We start from the raw sequence: 21,818 nt of genomic DNA, 5'->3' as shown, positions 1-21,818 counted from the left end.
GTGGGAAATATCAGAAAGGGAGACAGAACATAAAGACTCCTAACTCTGGGAAACGAACTAGGGGTTGTGGAAGGGGAGGAGGGAGGGGGTGGGGGTGAAGGGGTGACGGGCACTGAGGGGGGCACTTGATGGGATGAGCACTGGGTGTTATTCTGTAAGTTGGCAAAGTGAACACCAATAAAAAATAAATTTATTATAAAAAATAAATAAAAATAAAGTCTATGTCTGAGAAAAATAAATAAATAAAAACTTCCTATACCCCAATTTTATCAAAATGAAAGAGAAGCAAAATTTCCCTTCTCCCCCAAAACCTAAATATATACATTTTTTCCTTAAAAAAAAATTGAAGGCATTAAGCGTTAAAGTGAATCTAGAACAAGGGAATGTGGAATTCCCTCCTTCCCTCCCCCTTACTGTGGGGTCACTTGGTACATCACCAACAGAGGATCCAGCCCCAAGGGATGGCAAAGGGGAAGGACCAAAGGGAGCAAAGGGTGGGGTTCTCCCTAGCCAATCAGCAGCCAGTATGGCTGTGACCCTGGGGGGAGACCAAGGAAGCCACACCCCTTGATTTTCCAAGTAGGAGGTGAGTGGGGGAGATGCATTCCTGTGTGGTATTTAGCCAATTCCAAGTCGAGTTGAGGCAGAGAAAGCGGGTGACAGCGAGGTGTGCAGAAAGGAGATACAGGATCTTCTGAGGCCCTGTGGTCAAGGGGAACCCGGCTTCCTCAGCTCCTGGACAAATGCTTCAATGATCTCTTTTTTTCCTGTTTTCAGTTCCTTCCTCACTTCTTCCAGAAGCTCCTGTTTCACTCTCTCCACTCGTCACTGGAGCTGGGAGTGGAGGGGTGGGCCTCAGAAGTGGTCAGGAAGAAGAGGACTTCATCCTTGGCAAGGTTGTGCTGTTCTTCTCCCAGGGTCTCCGCACAGATTTACTCTGGGCTGGGACTGGGACTCTGGCCTCTGGCCTCTGGCCTCTGGCCTCTGGCTCCTCACTGGCAAATTCATCCTTGGGGGTTTCTTCCCAACTTGTGTGGCTTTTCTTCTCCCGGCCAGCATGGCGTTCATCTCTTCCATTGGCCCCCCGCCCGTGCTACGAGTGCTCTCTGCTTTAGGGGCTGAGGGCCCCCCTGAGGCCTCCTCTTGCTTGCTGACTTTCCTGAGTTTGGCTTCCGCAATGGCTGCTGCAAGGCCGGGGGCCCCGTTCCCCCACCCCTGGGGCCTTGTGCTGTGGGAAGAGGGGACGCAGGCGGTGGGCCTGCCCCTGCTCTGTGCCCTGCCACGGAGCCTCCTGAGAGGGACATACCAAGGGAGGAGGAGGAGGTCCTGGAGGGGGGCGTGATCCCCCAGCTGGGTGAGCAGGAGACCCTCCTGCATTGGAGACTTGGCGCTCCAGGTGCTCTGGCGGGCTGGCTGCTGCCTTTTCTGCTGCTCCATCTCCTCTGAGGCAAGACCGTTCTGGACAGACCAGGTGGAAGGTGCCACAGGTGGCGGGGGTGGTGGAGGCTCCCCTCCTTCCAAAGTCTCAAGGGCACTGGTTATGGCTGCTGCGGACTGTGCATCATCCTCCTTGCTCCCAAAGTTGAGGCCCCAGACCTGGCGGGTGTTGCACCACCTATGGAAGGTGGGGGTGGCCTGGTTGTACTTGATACCCCAGACAATGGCACAGTTGATGACCACCTGCTGGTCTGGCTGCACCTTCCTGCCCACAACCTGGAAAGAATTGGCTGTGGTGTTGTGGTATATCTGGATGCACTGAAACCCTGGGGGACCCGTTCCTGTCAGCAGCCATCACTTGTTGCTGTCATCCTAAAGCATCACAGTGGCCCAACTGGAGCAGACTACTCTCACTTTACCAACAACTTCTCCATTTCTTCACATTCTGCTCAATTGGGGAGAGGGGTGTGAAAAGGATCCTCTGGTTAAGCATAGATTCTCTCAAATTTCCTCCCTTAAATGCTACCCCCCCCCCCCATAATACGTTTTTAAAATCGTTTGTATTTCCTTGGTATTGGTTGTGGTCTCTCCTCTTTCATTAATGATTTTATTAATTTGAGTCTTTTTTCTTTTTAATTAGGTTGGCTAATGGTTTATCTACCTTATTAATGCTTTCAAAAAACCAACTCCTGGTTTTGTTGATCTGTTCTACAGTTCTTCTGGTCTCTATTTCATTGAGTTCTGCTCAAATCTTTATTATTTCTCGTCTTCTGCTTGTTGTAGGTTTTATTTGCTGTTCTTTCTCCAGTTCCTTTAGGTGCAAGGTCAGCTTGTGTATTTGAGGTTTTTTTTCCAATTTTTTGAGGGATGCCTGTACTGTGATGTATTTCCCTCTTAGGACTGCTTTTGCTGTATCCCAAAGATTTTGAATGGTTGTATCTTCATTTTCATTAGTTTCCATGAATCTTTTTAATTCTTCTCCAATTTCCTGGTTGACCCATTCATCTTTCAGTAGGGTACTCTTTAACCTCCACATGTTTGAGTTTCTTCCAAATTTCTTCTTGTGATTGAGTTCTAGTTTCAAAGCATTGTGGTCTGAAAATATGCAGGAGACAATCCCAATCTTCTGGTATCAATTGAGACCTCATTTGTGACCCAGGATGTGGTCTATTCTGGAGAAAGTTCCATGTGCACTTGAGAAGAATGTGTATTCAGTTGCGTTCAGATAGAAAGTTCTGTATATATCTGTGCAATCCATCTGGTCCAGTGTATCATTAAAGACCCTTGTTTCTTCGGTGATGTGCTTAGAATATATGTCATTTGCAGAAAGTGCCATGTTGAGGTCTCCTACTATTAGAGTATTATTATCTAAGTATATCTTTTTAAAAAAAGATTCTTTATTTATTTATTAGAGAGAGAGAGAGAGAGAGAGAGAGGCAGAGACACAGGTAGAGGGAGAAGCAGGCTCCATGCAGGGAGCCTGATGTGAGACTCGATCCTGGGTCTCCAGGATCAGGCCCCAGGGGTGAAGGCAGCACTAAACCACTGAGCCACCCAGGCTGTCCTCTAAGTATATCTTTACTTTGGTTATTAATTGATATATTGGTTATTGATTGATATACTTGACAGCTCCCACATTAGTGGCATAAATATTCATGATTGTTAGGTCTTCTTGTTGGATAGACCCTTAAGTATGATATAGTGTCCCTCTTCATCTCTTACTACAGTCTTTGGGATAAGCTTTAATTTTTCTGATATGAGGATTGCTATCCCAGTTTTCCTTTGAGGATGATTTGAATGGTAAATGGTTCTCCACCCTTTCATTTTCAGGCTGGAGGTGTCCTTAGGTCTAAAATGAGTCTCTTGTAGACAGCAAATAGATGGATCTTGCTTTTTTAACCAGTCCGAATCCCTGCGTCTTTTGATGGGATCATTTAGCCCATTCACGTTCAGAGTAACTATTGAAATATATGAATTTAGTGTTATTGTAATACATATTCAGTCCCTGTTTTGTGGACTATTTCTTTGGGCTTTGTCTTTCTTTTACAGGGTCCCCCTTAATATTTCTTGCAGAGCTGGTTTGGTGGTCACATATTCTTTCAGTGTCTGCCTATCTTGGAAGCTCTTTATCTCTCCTTCTACTCTGAATGAGAGCCTTGCTTGATAAAGTATTCTTGGCTGCATGTTCTTCTCATTTAGGACCCTGAATATATCCTGCCAGCCCTTTATGGCCTGCCAGGTCTCTTGGAGAGGTTTGCTGTTAGTCTAATATTTCTCCCCATATAAGTTAAGAATCTCTTATCTCTCACTGCTTTAAGGATTTTCTCTTTATCTTTGGAATTTGCAAGTTTCACTATTAAATGTCAAGGTGTTGAACGGTTTTTATTGATTTTTTGGAGGGACCACTCTATCTCCTGGATCTGAATGCTTGTTTCCCTCCCCAAATTAGGGAAATTCTTAGCTATGATTATATGATTATATGATTATATTATATTCTTAGCATTCAAATATGCTTCCTGGCCCTCTGTTCCTCTCGGCGTTTTCTGGAACCCCAATTATACGTAGATTCTTCCTTCTGAGGCTATCATTTATTTCCCTTAACCTTTCCTTATGGTCTTTTAATTGTTTTTCTCTTTTTTCCTCAGCTTCCTTCCTTGCCATCAACTTGTCTTCTATGTTTCTCACTCTTCCAACTTATTAATCCTCATCGTTAGGACCTCCAGTTTCAATTGCATCTCATGAAGTTAATTTTTAATTTTGGCCTGATTAGATCTAAATTCTGCAGTCATGAAGTCTCTTGAATCCTTTATGCTTTTTTTTCTAGAGCCACCAGTAGCTTTATGATTGTGCTTCTGAATTGGCTTTCTGACATCAAATTGTAATCCATATTCTGTAACTCTGTGGCAGAGAGTACTGTTTCTGATTCTCTTTTGTGGTGAGTTCTTCCTTCTAGTCATTTTTCTCAGTCCAGAGTGGCTGTATGAGCAGGCTAAATCAAGACTATCAACCACGACCTAAGTAAATTTCACCCTAGATGATTCTGATGAGTCCTAGAGGGTGATCCTCTTGGTTCTGAATGTATTAAGTTCTGTATGTTAGAAGATGCTCAGTCCCAAATTTATATAAACCAGAAATACTTGTAGAAAGCCCTCACATTGATCACCAAAACATAAATGAGATAAAAGAGGGGGGCAGAATGGGAATGAAAAGAGAATATAATGTCACAGAATGAACCAGCACAGTATACCACTTGGTTCTGGGTGCATGCTCGTCATGTTTTAGAAATATTAACTTCCACCCTTGTAAAAACAAAATGAGGCAGAGAAAACAAAAAATACAAAACAAAACAAAAAATCTCATATATCTCCCAAAATTAAATTGAGTATGTTGAAGGGAATCCAGAAGTGGGAAATATATCTCAGACATGTAATTGTAGAAATATGAAAATCAAAGATGAAGAAATTTGAAAATGAAGAGGTAGGGATCCCTGGGTGGCGCAGCGGTTTGGCGCCTGCCTTTGGCCCAGGGCGCGATCCTGGAGACCCAGGATCGAATCCCACGTCAGGCTCCCGGTGCATGGAGCCTGCTTCTCCCTCTGCCTGTGTCTCTGCCTCTCTCTCTGTGTGTGACTATCATAAATAAATAAAAATTAAAAAAAAAAAAGAAAATGAAGAGGTAACAAAATATTGTAGTTGAGATGGGAAAAAAGAAAAAATATTGGAAATTTTTAGTCTAATATAAAACAAGCTGTACTGAAAAAAAAGGAAAAAAAAAGGGGGGGGAGAGGTACCTTCTAGTTCTATATACTATAAATCCCTTGACTTCCCCTGGAGCTTTCCAGTGTTGCTTGCTCAAGAACTTGCTCTTCCCCTGTCCTTCCAACTGACCTTCTGGGGGAGGGGCCTGCTGTGCTGATTCTCAGGTGTGTGCACCTGGGGGAGCTGCCCTGTGCCTCCCCCGCCCCCCTGCCAGGTGCCGGGCTCAGTGGGAGCTGTTTATCCCGTGAGGCCCCTGTTCCCTGGCGGCCCGGCTCCATCCCAGGCACAGGGTGACACCAGGAGGAACAACCACACTGGCGGCAGCCGGCCTTCCAGCTCTGGAGTCAGCTCCCGCAGTCACTGCCGCAGTCTCCCAGTCCGCACTGGCCTGGATGCTCCGGGGGCGGGGTGCTGATCTGCACGGCTCGGGGGCGCCCTGCGGCAGGAGGGTCCTCGCTGCCCTGTGTCCTCCTGGCCTCCGCTTGCCCCGGGGGTGAGCATAGGATCCTCGCGGTGCCCCTCCCCCACTTGATTCATTTTTATTTAATTCTTTTCCGCCTTCCTACCTTGCAAGAAGCCAAAACCCTTCTCTCTGTAGCGTTCCAGCTGTTCTCTCTTTAAATCTCAGGTCGAAATCGTAGGTGTTCAGGATGATTTGGAAGTTATCTAGGTAAGTTGGTGGGACCAGGTGAGTTGAGGACCCCTAATCTAATGCCATCTTGCCCTGCCCCCCTTAATGGATAAAATCTTAAAAAAAAGAATCAAGTGTGTAGGAGCAATTTTTGACTAGGGACAGGTATCATATGGTGGTAAAAGGACTGGACTTTTCGGGAGTGTACAGTGTGAAGAGAAACAAGCTCTAGAGTAATAATTCAGTATTAAAGGAACCAGCATTAGGAATTCTGTTTGGAAATAATGTCATCCTGGGAACCAGGGATGGGTACATGAACAATATCTGGCTTATTTGATGACCCATATTATTTGTTGTCAAAAGAGCAGCATATCAAGATGTGAGGGCAAAAACTCCAAAGAGAAACTGGAGCAGAAAAATATTGCTCCCAAGTGCTGTAGGATTTCTAAGACAAGTCTTAGAGTTGATGACAACACCGGCTCAAGTGGTTTATGGTCAGTATTCAAGAAAGACGTTCATCCTGTTTTATAAAACTTAAAAATAAAACCGGCAGTTATTTTATCAGCAAGAATGGGTTTGCTCAAGAATAGCAGAGGATTGCAATCTGGGATAAGCAAGCTCTGGCAAAACTATAGGGAAATCCAACAAATAAAGGAGAAGAATGTTATTTTCTGGAGAAAGAAGAGGAAGTTGAGAGAGGCTGTTTAGAACGAAGTCCATTGAAGAGAAGCAAGAATTCAGGGTGACGATAGTTTCTCATTGGCTGAGTTGCAGAGGTGGTCAGTTTCTTATAGAAGATGCCATGTACATCTTTCCCTGTTGGGGCCTGTAACTGGTGATTCTTTCCTGTTGAGATTCTTCTGTTAGGGGATCTGTAATTGACACTGAGCAGTACAGGTCCCCCTTCCAGCCTTCCCTTCTAGCAGCCTGAGTCCACTTTAGTGAGGGTTCCCTTTATTAAGTTTCACTGAACTTTTATTTTTAATGCAACAATTTTAAATTAGCATAAAATTAGTATGGAATATCATGTTAAAATATGCTCTTTATGGTTATAATTTCTACTGAGGCTGTGAGAAAAGAGATGGCAAATACATACATATTCTAGTGAAGTTATAAAACCACCCATGCAGAAAAAAGTAATATGAGATCTGAGCTCATCACTCAACTGGATGGTATAAAGTGCTGAAAATGATAGGGCTAGATATTGAAAGTTAGGAATATCTTTACAGAGGTTCAGCATTGTGTGATTCTTTTTCTTTTGCTTCCCAGTATGGAGGCCTTCTTAACCTTAATTTGAGTGAGTGAAACGTCAAGGATACTGTAGGGGAGAGCTTGATATTTGTTTCCTGGCTTTAAGAGTACACTGGCATTACATTTCTGAGTAATAAGAGCTAGAATCAATTGGCTCTTAGATTGAACTGGCATCTAACTATATTTCCAGTGACATAGGCAAGGATGCATGGATTTGCTATTAGGTTAGTTTAGGCTTCCTATGGAGGGGAGAGCTAGTCTGGAGTCATTTTAATTTCTGTGTGAGAAGAGGGAAGGGGAAAGGGAGTTGGAGTGGGCAAGGTGACCAATAATAGGGCACTACATAGACAAATTTGCAGGGTTTAGAGGGAAGATGTATGCAAAAAATGCAGAGGAAAATGCATTTTTTACAAGGTAGGAGATGGGATAAAATGCCAAATGGTCCCAATGGAAAGCTCTAGAGAGCCTACATAAAAGTACCCCAAGGAAAGGAATCTGCTTTGACTGTTCGTCATGTCCAGCTTCTGACATTTACCAATACTCACACCTGTCCTTCCCATCAACTCTTCTTTCCCAAACGCTGAGTATGTGGAATTCAGAACCCTAGCCCATAAATTAGAGGGGTGGAGAGGCAGCACAGCACAACTAAATGTAGAAATAATCAACAGTATTTTTCCCCATTGCCTTATTAAACTCCAAGGCTTCCAAGGGAGGCCCAAGCTAGAAAGATAGTGAAGCCAAAACTCCGAACAAAGGCCTTAGGTTTAATTTTTATTCTTGGCTGAAATATATTAGTTACTAAAATGAGGCTATTCTTGTGAGCACAAGGATGGGGGATTTTTATTACTGAATATAGCTTGTCAGAGGTTTCATCCAGAGATAGGGAAAGAAACAGCAAGTTTAAGATGAAGGGTTAGGAGGTATGAGGTGAGGATTATGCTTTTTTAATATGACTATCTGTATTTGATTATGTAATATGAATTATTGTGATAACTGTCACTGAAAAATTTAAGTAAAAAGAACATGTTTTAGAAAAATACATAGACTATGATAGAATTTACACAAACATTTTTTATAAATATGAACAAATACTGCATATTACTTATGCATAAATATCCATGTAGAAAGGAAAGGTATAATTGAAGGTTTAGGAGTAATTAAAAAAATGATATGCTAGTTTTAGAGGAAACCTGCCTCAACATAATAAATGCCATATAGGGCATTGTACTCAATGGTGAAAACTAAGAGCTTTTCCCCTAAGGTCAGGAATAAGACAAGGATGTCCACTCTGGCCTCTTTTACTCAACATAGACTGGAACTCTTAGCCACAGCAATAATACAAGAAAAAGGAATAAAAAGCATCCAAATTGGTAAGGAAGAAGTAAAACTTTCACTATTTGCAGATCACATGATAATATTTATAGAAAACCCTAAAGACTCCACTAAAAAACTACTAGAACTGATAAATGAATTCAGTAAGGTCACAGGATACAAAGTTTTTGTACAGAAATCTGTTGCATTTCTATACACTAATAATGAAGAAGCAGAAAGAGAAATTAAGAAAACAATCCCATTTATAATTACACCGAAGATAATAAAATACCTTGGAACAAACTTAACCAAGGAGGTTAAAGACCTGTACTCTGATAACTATAAAACACTGATGAGGGGCAGCCCAGGTGGCTCAGCGGTTTAGCGCTGCCTTCAGTCTAGGGCCTAATCCTGGAGACCCAAGATTGAGTCCCAAGACAGGCTCCCTGCATGGAGCCTGCTTCTTCCTCTGCCTGTGTCTCTGCCTCTCTCTCTCTCTCTCTCTCTCTCTCTGTCTCTCATGAATAAATGAATAAAATCTTAAAAAAACCCCAAAAAACACTGATGAAATAAATTGAAGATGACACAAACAAATGGAAAGATATTCCATGCTCATGGATTGGAAGAACAAATATTGTTAAAAAGTCCACACTATCCAAAGCAATCTATAGATTTAATGCAATCCCCATCAGATTACCAACGGCATTTTCGCAGAACTAGAAAAAACGATCTTAAAATTTGTATGGAACCATGAAAGACTCTGAATTGCTAAAGCAATCTTGAAAAAGAAAAACAAAGATTGTGGTATCACAATTCCAGATTTCAAGTTACACTACAAAGCTATAGTAATCAAAACAGTATGGTACTGGCACAAAAACAGACACAAATGGTGCAGCCACTCTGGAAAACTGTGTGGAGCTTCCTCAAAGAGTTAAAAATAGATCTGCTCTATGACCCAGCAATTGCACTGTTGGGGATTTACCCTAAAGATTCAGATGCAATGAAACGCCAGGACACCTGCACCCGGATGTTTCTAGCAGCAATGTCCACAATAGCCAAACTGTGGAGGGAGCCTCGGTGTCCATCGAAAGATGAATGGATAAAGATGTGGTTTATGTATACAATGGAATATTCCTCAGCCATTAGAAACGACAAATACCCATCATTTGCTTCAACGTGGATGGAACTGGAGGGTATTATGCTGAGTGAAGTAAGTCAATTGGAGAAGGACAAACAGTGTATGTTCTCATTCATTAGGGGAATATAAATAATAGTGAAAGGGAAGATAAGGGAAGGGAGAAGAAATGTGTGGGAAATATCAGAAAGGGAGACAGAGCATAGAGACTCCTAACTCTGGGAGGGGGTGGTGGAAGGGGAGGATGGCGGGGGGTGGGGGTGAATGGGTGACGGGCACTGGGGGGGGCACTTGACGGGATGAGCACTGGGTGTTATTCTGTATGTTGGTAAATTGAACACCAATAAAAAATAAATAAATAAAAAACCAGACACATAGATCAATAGCACAGAACAGACACCCCAGAAATAAACCCACAATTATCTGGTCAGTTAATCTTTGACAAAGGAGGTAAGAATATGAAATGGGAAAAAGACAGTTTCTTCAACACATAGTGTTGGGAAAATTGGATAGCAACATGCAAAAGACTGAAACTGGACCACTTTTTTTTTTTTTTGGACCACTTTCTTACACCATACGTAAAAATAAACTCAAAATGGATTAAGGACCTAAATGTGATACTGAAACCATAAAAATCCTAGAAGAGGGCAAAGGCAATGATTTCTCTGACATCAGCTGTAACATTTTTCTAGCTATCTCTCCTGAAGCAAGAGAAACAAAAACACAAATAATCATTGGGACTACATCAAAATAAAAAGCTTCTGCATAGCAAAGGAAACTGTCAACAGAACTGAAAGACAACCTACTGAATGAGAGAAGATATCTGTAAATGACATGTCCCATAAGGGGTTAGTATGCAAAATATATAAAGAACTGATATAACTCAACACCCAAAAAACAAAAAATCTAATTAAAAAATAGGCAAAAGATATAAGCAGACATTTTTTCCCAAAGAAGACATCTAGATAATCAGACACATAAAAAGGTGCTCAGCATCACTCATCATCAGGGAAATACAAATCAAAACCACAATGGTATATCATCTCACACCTGTCAGAATGGCTAAAACAAAAAACAGAAGAAACAAGTGTTGGTGAGGATGTGGAGAAAAAGAAACCCTCATGTACTTTTGGTGGGGGAATCCAAATTGGTGTAGATACTATGGAAAACAGTATAGAGGTTCCTCAAAAATTAAAAAATAGAACTACCCTATGATTCAGTAATCACACTGGTGAGTATTTACCCAGAGAATATGAAAACACTAATTTGAAAGGATATATGCATCCCTGCCTTTATTGAAGTATTATTTAAAATAGCCAAACTATGGAAGCAGTCCAAGGTGTCCACTGATGGGCGAATGGATAGAGAAGATGTGGTATATATACATAACATATTATTCAGCCATAAAAGAGAACAAAATCTTGCCATTTGCAACAATGTGGATGAATTTAGAGGGTATAGTTGTAAGCAAAACAAGCCAGTCAGAGACAAATACTATATAATTTGACTTATCTGTGGAACTTAAGAAACAAAACAAATGAACAGGGGGAAAAAAAAAAAGATAAACCAAAAATGGACTTTTAACTATAGAGAACAGAGGATCACCAGAGGTGAAGAAAGTCAGTGGGGAATGAGTGATATAGGTGAAGAGGATTAAGAAGAAACTCATCTTGATTAATATATGGAATTTTGGAATCACTATATTGTACTCCTGAAATTGATATTACACTATATGCTAGCAACACTGGAATTAAAATTTTAAGAAAGTTAATCATCACCAAATGAAGCTTATGTCACAAAAGACCGCACTTTTTTTTTTTTTTTACAGTTTGGGTGTACGGAATAAATCAAAAGGCAATACTTTGATCTGGACTGCATCCAACACCTCCTGCATGGTAGATTCCATAAACTGCAGCAACAAAAATAACAATAAGGCTTTATGAGATGCTAGTAAAGTAACAGGTACGGTGGTTAAGTGTTAGAAAAAGAGATGAACAAGTCATTCCCTATCCTCAAGTCAATTTCCATCTAGTGGGAAACATCATTAAACTATCTTCTGTGAGGAGAGTTACAAAAAGCCTAGGGAGAACTGGGAACTTGGAGGAATTAACAGGAACAAGGCCAGTTTAAATACTGAGCTAGTGAAAGGTTAAAGAGCATTGTCAAGATGATTTACACTATAAATTGGAACCAATGGCAAGGTATTTGTTTAAGGGTCCCAGGTTTCTTTCCTACCCAGAGGGCATGAAAGAATTTGTTCTTCCCTTGTTGGAATGGGGAGTTTGTCTTCCTAAGTCAACGACTTTCCTGAAAACTGGTCCGCTTGATGATTTCATTCAGAGCAATCTTCTAGGTATGCCAGGTGATCTGTTTCCGTTCATGATTGGAGTATACAGGGTAGAAGGCAGAGGGAAAATCAGAGGTAGGTTGTTGGATATGATTTGTGCCTATCCAGATGCTATGAAAAGTGAAGTATATTGGTTGGAAAGGATTTGGTTTTAGAGTTGAACAAATCTGGCTTGGCATTTATTTCATCCCTACCACTTGATAGGTCACTTTATACCCCAGAGCCTCAGTTTCCTTATCATTAAAAAAAAAAAATGAGATGAGTACCTTTCTCACAGCGGGTATCTAAGGATTACCTGAAGTCACACATATAAATCTGAAATATACCCAGCAGAGGGGGTAAGTACATATTTTTTTTCTCAAAATAATATTATTTCTTATACCAAACCTACAGTGATTCAGTGCAGGGGATGTCACACACTTCCTGTACAGCTCCAGAAAGGAAATATTTTAGGTGGGCAGGCAATAGTTTCTGTCACAATAGCTTAATTATGATATTGTAGCACAATAGCAGCCATGGACAGTACATGAACAATATACATGGATGTAGCTATGTTCTGATAAAATTTTACTCACAAAAACAAGTGTTAGTTTGGATTTGGCCCCCAGGTCATAATTTTTTAATCCCCGATTTCATGGATGCTGTTGTATGCTGCTCAGACTTCCCACTTAGGACTTAGGCGTTCAAAGTTTCCCACTTCTGGGGATGTTGCTGGCTGATGGCTCTCAGTTGTGGCCCTCTCTGGGTTGTAGTAGCTTTCAAAAATAATGAAATGCTTAGGAATAAACTTAATATTTAGTACCATGCTGGTACACTGTTGGTATGTTAGTGGTTTTAAATTAATGACTGAGAGAGTGGTTGAATAAGCCATGATCTGGCTTCCAGGCATGAGGAGAGAACTTAAAAAAAAAAAAAAAAGACTTCTTAGAGACTTTCTATTCAGGCACAATCTTAGTACTTTCTGATAAGGAGATTGTAAGTGACAAAAAGGACTTTTATGTATTTGTTCCATCTTATGTATTTAGATGTGCCATATAATGTTTTATAGAATAGCATTTGGCTTATATTTGCTCCTCAATAAGTATTTATTAAATTACTGAATATTAAATACATGAAGGCTAAAACCATGTTCTTGAATTCACCATGCTATCTTCTGTGTTGTGAATTTTTTAAAGATTTTAAGTAATCTCTACACCCAACATGGCACTTAAACTTACATGCTCCAGCGACTGAGCCAGCCAGGTGCCCCAAATTGCCCTTCCTTTTATTGACTTTTAAATTTCCCCTTAATAGGACCATGAATTAGTGAAGTAGTGAGAAATGAGTTGTGTTTTGAATATATGAATAGGATCTGTTTATTTATGATTTATATATATGTTTATATTTATATATATAATTTATCATTACATGAATAGGACCTGTTTATTTAAATAATTAAGGTCACTTCTGCTGCCAGTGAATTGCAATATCTAGGTCCAAATTCATGACAAAGGTAAGATACATTTGTTTTCAATGCTTCTCCATAGGGAACTAGGACAAAGATGTGAGACCTCATCACAGTATTCTGGTTCTGACCCGATCGTCACCATAGAAAACCAGACTAATGTGATTGTCAGGTCATGTCTTCATCTCATCTCAATAACCAACCCCCTTTCTAGATCACCTCAATGGTCAGGGGCTCCTTAATGTTTTGTTTTCCATTTATGTGTGCAACTCTTCTAGGTTCCTTAGCTTTCGTCTAGCTGATTGGTAATAATCAGCCACCTTGCAGAATGCACCAGCCTCTTTTTTTTTTTTTACTTCAAAAAAAATTTTTTATTGGAGTTCAATTTGCCAACATACAGCATGACACCCAGTGTTCATCCCGCCAAGTGTCCCCCTCAGTGCTCATCCCCCAGTCACCCCAACCCCCTGCCCACCTCCCCTTCCACTACCCCTTGTTCATTTCCCAGAGTTAGGTGTCTCTAGCATCAGCCTCTTGAAGAAAGAAGATGACACGAGGGAAATAAACAATTATCTTTCACATAACCTTTAACTTTAGGTTCCTTTCTCCTTTCATCTACTACAGACCAATGCCCAGGCTTTAGTCTTGGATAGAAACTTATATTCTCATTAGGAAAAACAAATTGACAGCAGGAAAATATTGGAGACGTCCTCAGGCAGTATAGGGGATAATTAAGTATGATTAGGATTGCCAACTGTGGAGTCAGTCAGATCAACACCACCACTTATCTCCAGATAAGAGTTATCAAAAAGCACACAGGGCATCTGAGTGGCTCAGTGGCTGAGCATCTGCCTTTGGCTCAGGTCATGATCCCGGGGTCCTGTGGTTGAGTCGTGCATCAGACTCCCTGCAGGAAGCTGCTTCTCCCTCTGCCTAGTCTCTGTCTCTCTCTGTGTGTCTCTCATGAATAAAAAAAATAAAAATAAAGCACATAATGGTGGATTTTGAGGGAGTCTTATTTTTATAGGTCCCTTTCAAGGACATAAGAGGAGTCTTAGGAAATTGTATTCATAATTTGTATCATTTCTTTCTTATAGGAGGGCCTCCAAATTATGGTAAGTTTCTGCCCTACAAACTTTGGACTTACGTTTCTATCATGTATATTGGAAACTTCCTGCATGAGCAAATTACTTGTCCTGTGTCTATCGAGGTGTTGAGGATTGAGGCTTCTCTTCTGCCATCTTATTGACATCTACTCAGCTATATTTATTCAAATATAGTTTCTATACTTTGCTCTCTCCTTCTGGGACTCCCATTATGTGTATATTGATACATTTGATGGGTCCCACCAGTATCTGAAGCTCTGTTCAATTTTCTTCATTCTTTTTTTTTTTAAATTCCTTGAACAGGATAATTTCAATTGATCTCTTTAAATTCACTGTTTATTTTGTGCCTGCTCATATCTGCTTTTGAGACCCTCTAGTGAATTTTTCACCATAGCTATACATTTCGACTCCAAATTCTTCTTATTTTTTTAAACATTTATTTGTTCATGAGAGACACACATGAGAGACAGAGAGAGAGAGAGAGAGAGAGGCAGAGGAAGAGGCAGGCTCCTCACAGGGAGCCCAATGTGGGACTCCATCCTAGATCCCAGGATCATGCCCTGAGCTCAACCACTGAGCCACCCAGGAAGATGCTCAACCACTGAGCCACCCAGGTGCCCAGATGCAAAACTTCTTAACAAAATACAACAGTGTGTTCAACAGTGTATTAATTCAATGGTGTACTAAAAGGATTATTCATCACAATTAAGTGGTAATTATTCCAGGGATGCAAGGATGTTTTAATATTCACAAATCAATCAAATCCACTGCATTAACAAAATTAAGGAATCTTTGGGATAGTTTGATGTACAACCAAGATTTAGTAATAAAAAAATGTATGGTATTGGAACAAAAATAGATACATGAACCAATGGAACAGAACAGAGAGCTCAATAGTAAAGCTTATATGGTCAACTGATCTATGACAAAAAAGGCAAGAATGTACAATTGTAAAGAGAAAGTCTCTTCAAGAAATAGTGTTGGAAAAACTGGACAGCTACATACAAAAGAATAATGGGCATTAAGGAGGGCACATGATGTGATGAGCACTAGGTGTTACACTATTATGTTGGCAAATTGAACTTAAAAGAAGAAAAAAAGAAAAATATTGATAAAATCAATTATATTAAAATGAAAAAGACCCCAGAATAGACCCCAAAAGAATAAAACTGAACGACTTTCTTATACCATTCACAAAAATAAACTCAAAATGAATTAAAGACTTAAATGTAAGACCTGGCAGCATAAAATTGCTTAAAGAAACCATAGGTGGTTTTGTTTCTTAAATTCTACATATGAGTGAAATTGTATGATATTTGTCCTTCTCTATTTCGCTTCACATAATACACTGTAGTTCCATTCACAGTGTTGCAAATGGCAAGATTTCATTCTTTTTGATGGCTGAGTAATATTCCATTATATATATATAATATTCATATATATATATCTCACATCTAAGAAATAAAATTGATGAATATAGGGTAAAAGAAGGAAAAATAAAATAAGCTAAAAATAGAGGCAAACCATAAGAGACTCTTAACTATAGAGAAGATATGGAGTTGTTGGAGCATGTAGTGGGTGAGGGGATGCAGTAACTGGGTGATGGGCTTTAAGGAGGGCACTTGATGTAATGAGCACTGAGTGTTCTATGAATCACTAAATTCCTCCACCCCTGAAACTAATAATACACTCTATGTTGACTTACTTAAACTTGAATAAAATAATAAAAAAAAGAAAACGGTAATCTCTTGGACTTTGGTCTCAGCAATATTTTTCTGGATCTGTCCCTTCAGGCAAGGGAAACAAAGGCAAAAATAAGCTATTGAGGCTACATCAAACTAAAAACCTTTTGTTGTTGGTGTTTTTTTTTTTTTAGGATTTTATTTACTTATTCATGGAAGACACACACAGAGAGAGAGAGAGAGAGAGAGAGAGAGAGAGAGAGAGAAGTAGAGACACAGGCAGAGGGAGAAGCAGGCTCTCTGCAAGGAGCCCAACCTGGGACTCCATTCGATCCTGGGTCTCCAGGATCACATCCCGGGCTGAAGGTGGCGCTAAACCGCTGAGCCACCCAGGCTGCCCTTAAAAACCTTCCGTACAGTGAAGGAAACCATCAACAAAATGAAAAGACAACCTACTGAATGGGAGAAGATATTTGCAAATGATATATCCAATTAGGAATTAATATCCAAAATATATAAAGAACTCATAAAACTCAACACCAAAGGACTCCATAAACAATCCACTTAAAATGGGCATAGGACCTGAAAAGGCGTTTTTCCAGAGGGCATACAGATGGCTAAGAGACACATTAAAAGATGCTCAACATCATTAATTATCAGGGAAGTGGAAATTAAACCACAATGATATCTCCTCACACTAGTCAGAATAGCTAGTATCAGAAAGACGAGAAATAACAAGTGTTGGTGAAGATACGGAGAAAAGGGAACCCTCATGCACTGTTGGTGAGAATGTAAACTGGAGCTGCCACTATGTAAAACACTACTGAGTTATTTTTTAACTTAAAAAGTTACTGTATTATACACCTGAAACTAATATAAGGGTGTATGTTAACTAATTGGAGTTAAAGACTTAAAAAAACAGAAAAAATTAAAAATGGAATTACCATATGACCCAGTAATTCCACTTCTGGGCAAGGCTAATATTTTATGGCTAATATTCCATAAAGGCTAATTTTAATTTTGTTGATGTTTCCTTCACTGTACAAAAGGTTTTTAGTTTGATGTAGCCTCAATAGCTTTTTTTTTTTTTGAAGACCAACACATTATATTTACACAAACCAGGCCACCTGGCAATCACCCAATCAGCTATTTATGAAGACCTAGAAAACCCAGACAAATACAATCACTAGCAGGGGCAGCAAGCAGGGGAGACAAGAACCCAGGATCAGACACACATCACCCAATGTGTTCTACTGCATCTTCCCCATTTCAATACAGTGAGGTAGGTTTGTGGTGATCTCCCAGCATATTAAATAAAACCTTTTATCCTTTAGCTACCACGACACTAATCACTGCTGCAGCAGGGCAGGACACTTGCTCTGGGCACACTGCAAAGAAGCCATGGCTTATGGTCTCTTTGGACGCCAACAAGAAAAGCCCAGAATTTATAAAGGTTAAGAAAGTTAGCCTTTGCTTCATACACCACATCCCTGGGCAGCTCAAGATGGGTTCCAGAGTTACTATTCTTAAACCTATCCTTACTAACTCATCTTTAAAAAACATGCGTGCGTGCGAGCACACACACACACACACACACACACACACACACACACACACCCTGTTGTGCATGGCAGGCCAAGCCCAATCCAGAGAAGGACAGATCTGGTATGTAAAGTGAGTACCATGCCCTGGGATTAGAAGTCTAGAACAGGAATCCCTTATTACACATATAGACAACCCTCGACTAATCCTGGCTTCCCCTCTGCACCTTTCAGCTGGTGCGGCCTCTCCTAACGTTACTTCCTGTACTAGCTTTTCCTGTTCAGACCAATTTCCAATATTCCAGTAGAAGGAGATCAAGTCATGGGGCAACTGAGTTAAAACCTCATCTCCCATGGAACACTGAAGATAGAGGGGTTTCAAGAGAACACTATGGCAGAAAAGCCAGCTCTAATTGGCAAAAATGAGGCAGTTCAATAGGCTATGCACTCCAAATAGTTGTTCTCCCTGGTGATAAAACAAAAAAGTATTCCTGCTGTGCAGACCTGGAGCTGCTGCTGACTTATCCCTGAGATTGCTCAGTGCTCAGGGAGAACACAGTGCAGGAACGAGGGCCTTAAGATTAAAATACAAAAGCCAGAATATTTATATTATGAAAAAAAAGTTAAAATACACAAGATACGTTATTCGCACACAGCTAGTGCAGTCGGCATCCTGGAAAAAGTGGGGCCCAAGGTGCGGTTGTCCAATGGGGCAAATAAATAAAATCCTATCGGCCCTGAATGGGGTGGGATTAAGCTTAGGAGCAGGAGGTCTGTAGCTATTACCCTCAACAATCCCTGTGGCTACTGTCACAATCCATTGCTTGGGACAGTCCTCAGCACCCTATCCCAAGAGTGGGTTATGAGACAAGATGTGGAAAAACCCTGCCTTACCCCTTAGAGATTCCCTCTCCACAGGATATAGTGGTTCGTGGGTTGGGCCCATCAATCTGGTTTCATGCTTCATCTCTACACTCTGGCATGGGAAAAATTATTATTACATGTCCTTTTTTGAAAGGAAAACAACTTCCCTATCCAGGCCACTTTCAAAAGCTGGAGATCTGAGGGTGGAGACTCAGGTAAAGCACATGGGGAGGGATTTTCTCTAGAACCCTCACAAATATTTGGTTAGAGCACAGTTGTAGTTCATTTGCCTCATCCCTTGACCCCTACCCTGCCAAGAGGGAAGAGGGGGTGATGTTGTGGGACCCTGGCCTGAGATATATGGCAGAGCCAGCTGCTCCCTACCCTCACTTTTCCTCACTTTTCTCCACTCTGCTGATTGATGCCTCCTCCTCCAAACTTCCTGATCACAAAAGAATTGCCCCACCCACTGCAGCTCAATTCTGGGCCTCTGGGAGTAGGGCAGGGCTATGGATCTCTTCTTCTTCCTCCCTGAAAGTAGGCTGGCTCTCCTCTCCCTGTGAGCTGGGGGCCTGCTGGGCCTTCAGTGGACACGAGGCCACCATACGGCTGATGCTCTCGCAGAAGTGGCACTTCTTGGGCTGGGGTGGCAGCTTGCGTTCCTCGGCATGGTGGTCTAGACCTCCACAGTTGTAGCACCTGTCTCCCTTTGATCTGTGCGTCTGCATGTTGTTCCCTTTGGGCCACCTCTCACTCCCAATACAAAATACCCCACCAGGCCGGGTCACCCGGATAGAGTCTAAGCCTTTAGCAGACTTCTTAAAGGTGAACTCCACCCTCTCCCTCCTTCAGGCTCCGGGAGCCCTCCAGGTGCAGCTCTGGTGCACAAAGACATCCACGGGGTGGGGGGTGGGGGTCAAGCGCGGCCCCAGCGAACCCCATGCGCACGTTGAACCACCTGCAGATGCCGGCACCCGCCCGGTGCAGCAGCTGCGGCTCCTCTGCCACCGGGGCGGTGTCCTCCTGCCTCCTCCTGCGCCTTGGCGCAGCCACCTGCAAACTGCTGGTTTGACACAGAGCCCATGGGGGTCGACTGAGCCCGCAGCCCCGGGCCCCTGGTCGGGTGGCTGCTGGCTCCAGCTGAGTGGAGGCCTCAATAGCCATTTTTGCCTTTATTTCCCTTGCCTGAAGGGACAGATCCAGAAAAATATTGCTGGATCAATATTAGAGGCATATATTAGGCAATTATAGGCATATTATCAGGCAATTTTATATGCCTAATTAGGCACAAAAGTGGAATATTAGCCATAAAAGAGAATGAGATCTTGCCATTTATGACAACATGGATGGATCTAGATGGTATAATGCTAAGTTAAATATTAAGTTAAAGCTAAAGCTAAGTTAAATAAGTCAGACAGGAAAAGACAAATACTATATGGTTTTACTTATATGTGAAATCTAAAGATAAAACAATGAACAAATAAAAAAAGATAGAAATCAGAAATACCAGAGAATAAACTGGTAGATGCCAGAGGAGAGGAAGGTAAAGGATTGGTGAAATAGGTGAAAGGGATTAAGAGGTGTAAATTTCCAGTTTAGAATAAATAAGCCATGAGGATGAAAAATACAGCATAGGGAATATAGTCAATAACGTTGTAATAATTTTGTGTGGTGACAGATGGTAGTTACATTTATTTATTTTATTTTTTATTAGTTTCAGAAGTAGAATTTAGTGATTCATCAGTTGCCTATAACATTCAGTGCTTATTACATCAAGTGCTGTCCTTGATGCCATCACCTCAAATATCCCTTCCCCTCACTTGATAACTACTTTTATTCTGGTGAGCATCTCATAGTGTATAGAACTGTCAAGTCACTATATTGTACTCCTGAAACTAATATAATATTATATGTCAACTATACTTCAATAAAAAAAGACCTAAGAGAAAGAGATTTGTACCTAGGTCTGTGTTACCAAGATAAAGACTAAACTTATTTGAAAGGAATGTGGGGTTACAATAAATCCAAGTTGCAGATAGATTGCATAAGAGCCCCTCAGCTATGTCTGGGTTTAAAGGTTTTGAGGAATATGTTTCAGCTTAAAAAGAAGATAATCCCAAAAGCAGTCCTTTCAGTGCAGGAACTGATAGAAAATTCACAGTGGAGAGACAAAGAATAAGGGAAAAAAGGGAAGATAAATAAAAAGAAGAAAATTCTATATTGTCAAGGAGTGGCCGGAAAGGGATGCATTCTGGAGTTAGCTTGGACAAAATCACATGAACTGATACAAGATTCCTGGTAATATTAACATATGGACAAACCTTAGTTTTGGATATTTGCTCTGAAACATTCGTTGATTTAGTAGTATATTTAAGTCATTCTAAGTCTTGTAAAATGTGTTACTTTTTGAGTATTTTTACTATATATATTATATTAGTGTGTTTGTTTGGGATAGGGGCAGCTAGGTGGCTCAGTGGTTGAGTGCCTGCCTTCTCCCAGGGTGTGATCCTGGAGTCCTGGGATTGAGTCCCACACTGGGGTCCCTGTAGGGAGCCTGCTTCTCCCTCTGCCTACGTCTCTGCCTCTCTCTGTGTGTCTCTCATAACTAAATAAATAAAATCTTAAAAAAAAAAAAGAACTTGGGATAGAATAGAATTGTCTTTTTTATGTTTATTTTTTTATTTTTAAGAACTTTAAAAAATATTTATTTATTTATTTTAGGCGGGGAGGGGCAGAGGGAGAGAGAGTCCCAGGAAGACTCTTCGCTAAGTGTGGAGCATGACACAGGACTTGATCTCATGACCCCGATATCTGGACCCCAGCCAAAACCAAGAGTTGGATGCTTAACTGATTTTGCCACTCAGATGCCTCTAGAATTTGCTTTTTCAAAAGGGCTATGATTGGGGACATGATGGAAAGGCAATCATTGGAAAACTGAGAAATAAAACTACAGTAACTATAACAAGAGTCTATATGTCCTAAATAAACTCTCATGGATCAGAGGGAAGGATAATTAGGTGTGTGTATTTTTAGAGAGACACTGTGATAGAGGATACATAACATTATACATTTACCCCTAAGACTGTACAACACAAAGACTGTGCCTATTAAACTGTCAACTTATTCAATAAGGTATCAGTGTTGGTCTGTGAATTGTAACAGATGTACCATACTAATGTAAGACATTAATAATAATATGGGCAAGTATGAACGAGAGGGGAATGAGAACTCTGTATTTTCTACTTAATATTTCTGTGAACCTAAAATTGTTCTAAAAATTAAAGTCTATTAGTAAAAAAAGTTCTCATGGT

The 21,818-nt window shown here is 40.8% G+C and overlaps 2 pseudogenes; both read right to left on the bottom strand.

Moving 5' to 3' along the window:
- Positions 1-708: 708 nt before the first annotated feature.
- Positions 709-9,094, bottom strand: LOC612175 (annotated as a pseudogene).
- Positions 9,095-18,983: 9,889 nt separating this feature from the next.
- Positions 18,984-19,591, bottom strand: LOC100687723 (annotated as a pseudogene).
- Positions 19,592-21,818: the final 2,227 nt, after the last annotated feature.

The sequence above is a fragment of the Canis lupus genome, chromosome 18, assembly GCF_011100685.1.
Source record: "Canis lupus familiaris isolate Mischka breed German Shepherd chromosome 18, alternate assembly UU_Cfam_GSD_1.0, whole genome shotgun sequence".
Taxonomy (NCBI): Eukaryota; Metazoa; Chordata; class Mammalia; order Carnivora; family Canidae; genus Canis; species Canis lupus.
Note: the sequence above shows the minus strand (reverse complement) of the source record. Positions and strands in the feature narration are given on the sequence as shown.